At 44.5% G+C, this 7,222-nt stretch overlaps 1 long non-coding RNA gene across 1 annotated transcript in view; it reads right to left on the bottom strand.

Moving 5' to 3' along the window:
* The window catches only part of LOC107117550, an 8,829-nt gene extending 3,156 nt beyond the window's left edge, over positions 1-5,673 (bottom strand). The window contains exons 1-3 of the long non-coding RNA XR_001482739.1: positions 5,592-5,673; positions 4,942-4,996; positions 2,253-2,407 (exon numbers count right to left, since the gene is read on the bottom strand). This is a non-coding gene — a long non-coding RNA (uncharacterized LOC107117550). The remainder of the gene's footprint in view (positions 1-2,252; positions 2,408-4,941; positions 4,997-5,591) is intronic.
* Between the last annotated feature and the right edge of the window lie 1,549 nt (positions 5,674-7,222).

The raw sequence follows: 7,222 nt of genomic DNA, 5'->3' as shown, positions 1-7,222 counted from the left end.
ATTGGCCTCCCAGGTCCTAAAGATGCCAGGCTGGCCACAACCAGGGCCAGGGCCTTCTCAGTGGTGGCTCCATACTGGTGGAATGAGCTCCCAGAAGAGACAGTTCTGCAGGGCCTGCAAAATGGAGCTCTTCCACCAGGCTTTCGACTAAGGAGCCACACCAAATAACATCAAATAACTGAGAAGTGACAGTACCCTGGTCCTTGGCTTATCACCAACAGCCTGTGCTGTTGCCTAAATATAGAGACCAAAATGAGCCAACCACCAATATAGATCACCTGATTACAACACTAGTATTGGTTCCGCCTTCTGTAAGCATTGTTATAAGTACCTGATCACTTACTGGCACTTTATAATAATGTAGAGCTTTATTTGTTTTAAGATTGTATATAATTAGTTACCTATATGCTTAATCTCTTTGTAAGCCGCCCTGAGCCCGCTCCAGCAGGGAGGGCGGGGTATAAATTGAATAAATAAATGAAGTTATTCACGAACTCTTTTGATTCTCAACAGTTTTCTGCACTGCATCCACAAGCATTTTTCCCCTTGTTCTCGTCTTCCATTGCTTTCTCAACTCCGTTTAGCATGAGCCTGTGCCATGTTGAAGCCCACAATATCCATCATCTCTACTTTCATTGTCTCATGTTTTAAGAGGTTAATTATGTTTCTATACTTTGTGGAAGTTTTCACCAAATCACTTTTACTCTTAGGAACAAAGTCCTTAAAGTACTTCATAACTAAACTGAAAACAATCTGTCTTCTCACTGCGAAGTCATCATGTTTCCCCAAAAATGCAGTAATGAAACTGGAAAAACACAAACTGCATTTACAAAAATCACAAAAATACTGACTTTACTGACCAATTTTTTTAAAAAACTGACAAATTACTGACCAAGATGAAAAAACTGACTTTTACTGATTTTACTGACCATTTCCCAACCCTACGCTGGGATCCCCCAACACAAAAAATCCTGGCTGCTGTCCTGGGTTTGATGTTTTTCTTGTCCACTAACATTCCAACTTGACTGCCTACTTGTGTATTATATCTGCTGACCTGCCAGACAGCTTGTACAGTAATCCAACAGCATAGAAACCATCACAGATTTTTTCCTCTAAGGAGCTCAGAGCAACACACGTAGGATAAAATGGGAGAGGGAGAGGGAGGAAAGGTGACTGGCCCAAGGTCACCCAGCAAACTTTGTGACCAGGTGGGGATCTGAACCCAGAACTCTCTGGTGCTAGTCTGACACCATCTGACATGCCAACCATGATACCACACTGGCTTTCATCACAGGACAGAAATAATGCATCTGCATATATTGTCTTTTACTGCTGTAACCCTTCCCTTCTCACAAAGTCACCACTGTCTGACTCCTGGCTCTTTCTGAGCCATTAGCTTTAATACATACTATTAAGAAATGTATTGCTGCCCACTGGGAAAGGCAGTAGCTCAAATCCTCTCCGTGACAGCAAGTACACCATAGCTATTATACCTCCTCTCCTGCCCCCTGGCTAGAATCTTGACAGCCAGTGTGGCATAATGGATGGAGTATTGGACTAAGATCCTGGGACACCTGGGTTTCAATTCCCACTTCTACCATGGAGGCTTGCTGGGTGGCCTTGGGCCCATCACAAACTTTCTACCTGATCTAACTCACAGGGTTGTTAGAGAATCGAGGAAAGGAGAAAGATGTTTTATGCTGCTTTGAGTCCCAACTGGGGAGAAAAGAGGAATATAAATAAATGCGTATTTCAGCAATACACTGATCAGATGGTTTCTGTCTCAGCACCTACCCCCCCTCTCAATCTGCAGTAAGGGATAATTTACAACAACCCTGTAAGATTTGGATCCAACAGATGCAGACCTCCCTGCCCCCATGCTATTCCTCCAGGAGCAGCATGGGGGTGTTTTGACTTGCAACGGGAGCCATAAAGTCATGTTCTGCACCTGAATATCCCCTGCTGGATCCAAATATAATTTCAATTATTATTGTCAAGTCACTTATCTATATGAATTTCCAAATTCTTTTGGGGAAAATGTAACCGGGAAAAGTTTTCTAGCATCCCAAAGACAAACAGATTTTATTATAGCAAGAACTTATGTTATAATGGATCTATAAAGTTCTATAAGAGACTAACCCAGCTCCCCCCTCTAGATTCCCCATCTGCATTCAGAATCTTGGATGCACTGAACGTCCTATGTTCACTTCCAGCTTTTTGTGTATCATACAGAGGCGTGTACAATTACTTACCTCTTTGTGTGGCCTGGGTGCTTTTTTGCTGCTGCACTGCTGCAGCCTGACCAGCAGGTGGCACAGTCTGCTTAGGTTTGCCTACACCTCTGTCACTGACTGGTGCTCTGCTTAAGGCTGATGAAGTGGCATTCTTAGTCCCTGGCAACCAAGTCCTGAAATGGAGAAAAGAGAATTAGAATACAGGGGCCTATATGTTGCTGCACCAGAATGCTGGCAGAAGCACATGTGCTTGAAAACTCTGCCAGTTAGCTGGCCTCACAGTTCCAAGGCTATCCTGGCAATCCCAGCAGCATTTGACAGCAATCCCAGCCCAGGAACTAGGAGGTGGCTACAAGTAAGGGAGAGGATGGCAAAAATTTAAGACACACGATAAAGTCAGTTTCATTTGTACCCATTCCAGCTACACATCCATTTCATGGGAGTTGATTTCAAATCCTGTAAACAAGCCAGAGGGAGGGAATAAGAGATTTGCCCTTCTTTCCCCCACTCATTTACGATGCCCAAATCCAAGCCCAGGGCCCCCCAACATGATACTCATAGATGTCAAGACACCCATTAACACCTTCCCTCATGCCCATCATGTGCTTTCAGAAACTGGGTGGGGCCAGGTGAGGCTTTTGTCCAGCAAGGCTTCTGATTGGCCAATGAAGATTTAATTTCACTGTGCAGATTTAAAAAAACAAACACATTCCTTTGGCAGCAACTGTCACCACAACATAGGACTCTTCACTGTGTGACTAAAGGTAAGCTGTAGCAGCCACTCTGTGGCTGCGCCCACTACACTATACAAATTCCAAAGATGCCTGCAGGCTCAAAAAGGTTGGGGACCCCCGTTCTAGCCTGCCCCCACTCCTTCACTGTTCATTTGTCTCCTCAACTTGAGTCTTTTTCCATACTCGGAATTGTTTGCACAGACTGGAGGTCTCTTGAAAAATAGGAACCAAGTGGAAAAGTTTTTTGCCTCTAGCTCATATAATTCAGACATCAGAATTTGAGTATTTGAGTAAATATTGACCTTCCCTCCAAGAAGGCAGTCAGATGGGCAAGCTTAGAGCTATAGGTCACCTTGGATTTTTTTGTCTTCAAAAATTCCACAAGAAGTTAAAACTTGGAGTCTAAGTCTATGTTACATCTTCTTTGCAGCCTCCCCAGGTCCTTGCAACCAGATGCATTGTTAGCGGTCAGACCCCTTCTCGAACAGAAGGAGCAGTTTAGCACAGAGAGAAATGATAACACCCTTCATATTAATATCACCTCCAAAAATAAAGGTAAGACACTGCTTGGCCTGACATGTCACACAAAATGGATGCCAGCACCAGGAACAGGCCTGGGAAAACATCTGGTTTTGGAAGGTGAAGAGAAAAGGCGGCTGGCTGGCTAACATCCCTCTGCAGGACAGGTGACTATTACCCTTTCTTAAAAAGATTTCCCATTTCCACCCTGCCTTTCTTCTTAGGAGAGAAGATTTGAGACTCCCACCCCAATCTAAATGGCCCCACTGGGGAAACTTACATGCAACCCAACAATATGCACATTTTCCCTTGAAGGTCAAATAGCACCCTCAGGGCCATTTCAGATCAGGATGATGGCATGGGATGGGGCTTAACCCCCCTCTGTCCCAAGGTCCCAACCCAAATCAGCCTCCATGCACACGAGAACTGAGTTCCAAGCCCAGAACTCACAACAGCACACATCTGATTATCAGGACCTGGGGAAGATGCAAAGAAACTGTACCCTGTAGTTCGGCCCTTCAATTTGTTTCTCTTTCTGCTGAGGAAAAAAAAAAATTCCTTAGAAAGATCTAGTTAGTTCCAATGCTAACACTAATCATAGTCTAGATGAACAGAAGAGGCCCAAATAAAATTTGCTTAGGGAATAATTTCCATTAGCCAGCACTGCTTGCTTGGCTGCCCTGTCTGAATGTGGCAACGCTCGAAGACTACCCTTCTGAATCAGAAAGAATGAGACATCTCAGTCACTAGATAAGCTGGCTCTCACTGCAGAACGTGAGGGTGTGATCTTGATCACCCTGCAACAGTACACTTCAAGGCATTACTTTGCATTTATACTCCTGCTTAATATTGTCAGCAAGGATTTAAAAACCAAACTCACAGGCTGTATGCAGGGGTCTATAATTAATGGCTCCAGAATCAAATATGGCCCAGTAGAGAACCAGGTGTGGTTCTTAAAGCAGGACCAAAAAAGAAAGCGATATCTTTATACAGGAGGGGTAGTTGGGATGCTAAGATAACTAACCAGTCTATGAAGGAAACAGCAGGCAAAGGTTTTTATGGGACTAAGGAACTTCTTAAAGATGCTCTACACAAAGGGAGATGATAGAGGTGAACAGTTACAGTAATTCAAGTGCAAACCATGTGCAGGCTTATTCTGGTACACTAAAACAATAATACAGGGTACTCCTGTGTGTATTTATTATTTATTGTGAGCCCTCTTGTGGGCCCACTTCCTAATAAAGGACTCACAGCAACCAGTGTTTGGGCTGTAGAAACCTTACGGATTATTAGTCAACATATCAATGTTAAATTGTACATCTTCACTTACACAGACAGGCTCTCATACTAGCTCTGTTGATCACTTGCTCTGAAATTTGAGGTGGTTTGGCTGGTCAAAACGCTACTGACCCCTAGGCTGTATGAGATAAGCAACCAAGCGCCTAACATCATACCTGGTAGGCTTAAGCTGTTCAGGTCTCTTGGGCTTTGTGGCAGTCGACTTTGGGGCTGGGAAAAGAGCAAAAAAAGGGATGTTCAGCTTAGTCAACACTCTTAACAAAACACTGAGCAAACTGCCAACAACCTCACCAGATAAGACTGCAGGCAATAACAGAGGAGCTATTTAGTGGCAGCAGCTAGAACTAGATAAAGCAGCTGGAATCCTATCTTGAAGATTTGAGGACACAATGATTGCTAGAGACAGGGGCTATATTTTGCATGCCCATAGCAGCATCTCCATGCATGCACAGGATCTTGACAGTAGCTGGTGAGATTTCTGAAACCTGGATAGAAACCACGTAGGACTAATGGCTCAGGTTAAAAAAAAAATGAATTACCTGCAGAGTTCTGTGCCTTTCCCAGCAAAAGTTCACCTCCCATGCAAGATCTGGAAAGGCACCATACATAGAAGTTTACAGGACACTGCCTGCTATCTAAGCTATGACTTGGAAAGAACTCACCTTGATGTCTGGCTTCCTTCAACCAAAAAAAAGTGACATGGGACTAAGAGACAGGACCCAGAAACCCTACAGCACATTAGCCTAGCATTAAGAACATGCCGGGGGGGGGGGGGGGGGGGGGGTGTCAGTCAGCAAGAACATACCAGACACTGCAGGCTGTGATGCCCATTTTGCAGTTTTCTGTTGCACCTCCTTGTTCTGGGCCAGCTTTTCCGAAGCCTTCACCCCACTGGGTTTCTCCCCCACTGCCTTTTTCACTGCTACTCTGCCAGATGTGTTGCTAACACTGCTGTTCTTGGGCATCAGGAGTTTGGTCTGAGCAACATTAGGTTTCTTAGCTGGGCCATTGTTGAGTGTCTTGGAAGCACCACATGGAACTGTGGGAGGGCAAGATGCGGCAATTGCTGGCTGAGTGGTCTTGCTGGATTTTTGTTTTCCTGCAGGCAGACGGGCAGATGGTGCCACTTCACTGGTGGCTGTCACACCATTCTCCCGTGGAGCAGAATCCCCATCGCCAGCTGCTCCACCATCCATCTTCACACCCACGAGGCCTGGGCAGGCTGTCTATACCTCTTTGACCCGGCAGGCAGGTTACAGCCCTCTGCTTTACCTTTGTCCTGGGGGGAAAAAAGTCAAAGAGAAAGACCACCATGGTATCACCAGTACCTTTTAGGGAAGCCCAACAAGAGATACTGTAGGAATTGTCAGATGTTGTGACACAAGAAGTGTGAAGATACGCAAAAGCCCAAGGCTGTACTGGATTGAATTTAGACGCTTTGGATGGAAAGCAAATACACCCACAGTGACTGATCCCAAAGTATTTTTGGCAATAACAAAACCGGGTAAAAAAAGAGGCAGAACTGCTCATCGGTCCACATGAAACCATTCTCAGCTGACAGTCACAAGATTATAAAAGGTGGATTTACATGTACTTTAAGATACCCACAGAGATCCAACAGATAGCAAAAGCAAAATTTAAAAAACCCTAAAAGCCTCTAGAAAAACTAAGCTCACAGCTACAGCTGCTTTGGTTGAGACTCTTACTGGCCTTTGACCATGTCAAACTCAACAGTCAGAACCCACCTTAGCTGAAAGGGAGTAAAGGCAGTTTCCTATGTTCACTAGAACTGGGAATGGAGAACCCTGCCTTCACTGCATGGTCTGATTTCATTCAGCTCATACCACTAAGTGTTACCTGGTTTCTTGGGACAGGAGAGGGAAAATGAATAATCCATCCTAAGCACCATGCCCAAATGCAATTCCACCAGCAAAAGAAATGCTCCCTTTTGCTTTCATGCTCTGCTTTATTTTGCTTCCCATCTGTCATCTAGGACAAAGACCCCCTGAGAAAGGTGAAACTGAAGTATTCCTGCAAGAAAAATTCCAAGATGACAAACCACAGGCCACCAGTTACCAACTCCTACTAGAACTAGGTGGCATTTTAAAGAGACCACCAAGAAGATGTTTACACAATCATCTAGTCTGAAGTCAACATTACACAGACAATGCTACAACTCAGAACTGAGCTTCATATTGCCATACTGTCAGAGAATCTTCCATCTAAAGCCTACCTTTGGAAACCTAAGTGGTAAAAAGAAGACTGAAAATTGTGCAAAGAAGCCTGAGAGCTTATGGTACAAGATGAAGAGCAGAAGCTATCCAGTTACTGACTTATCTGGATTCAGAAGTGAATGCATCCACAGTGATGTGTTTAGGGCTGGTATGTAGACTGTGATCAAGGGGGATGACAACCTAGTACAACATCCATGCGCTG

Source organism: Gekko japonicus, unplaced genomic scaffold (assembly GCF_001447785.1).
Source record: "Gekko japonicus isolate JY-2015 unplaced genomic scaffold, Gekko_japonicus_V1.1 scaffold255, whole genome shotgun sequence".
Taxonomy (NCBI): domain Eukaryota; kingdom Metazoa; phylum Chordata; class Lepidosauria; order Squamata; family Gekkonidae; genus Gekko; species Gekko japonicus.
Note: the sequence above shows the minus strand (reverse complement) of the source record. Positions and strands in the feature narration are given on the sequence as shown.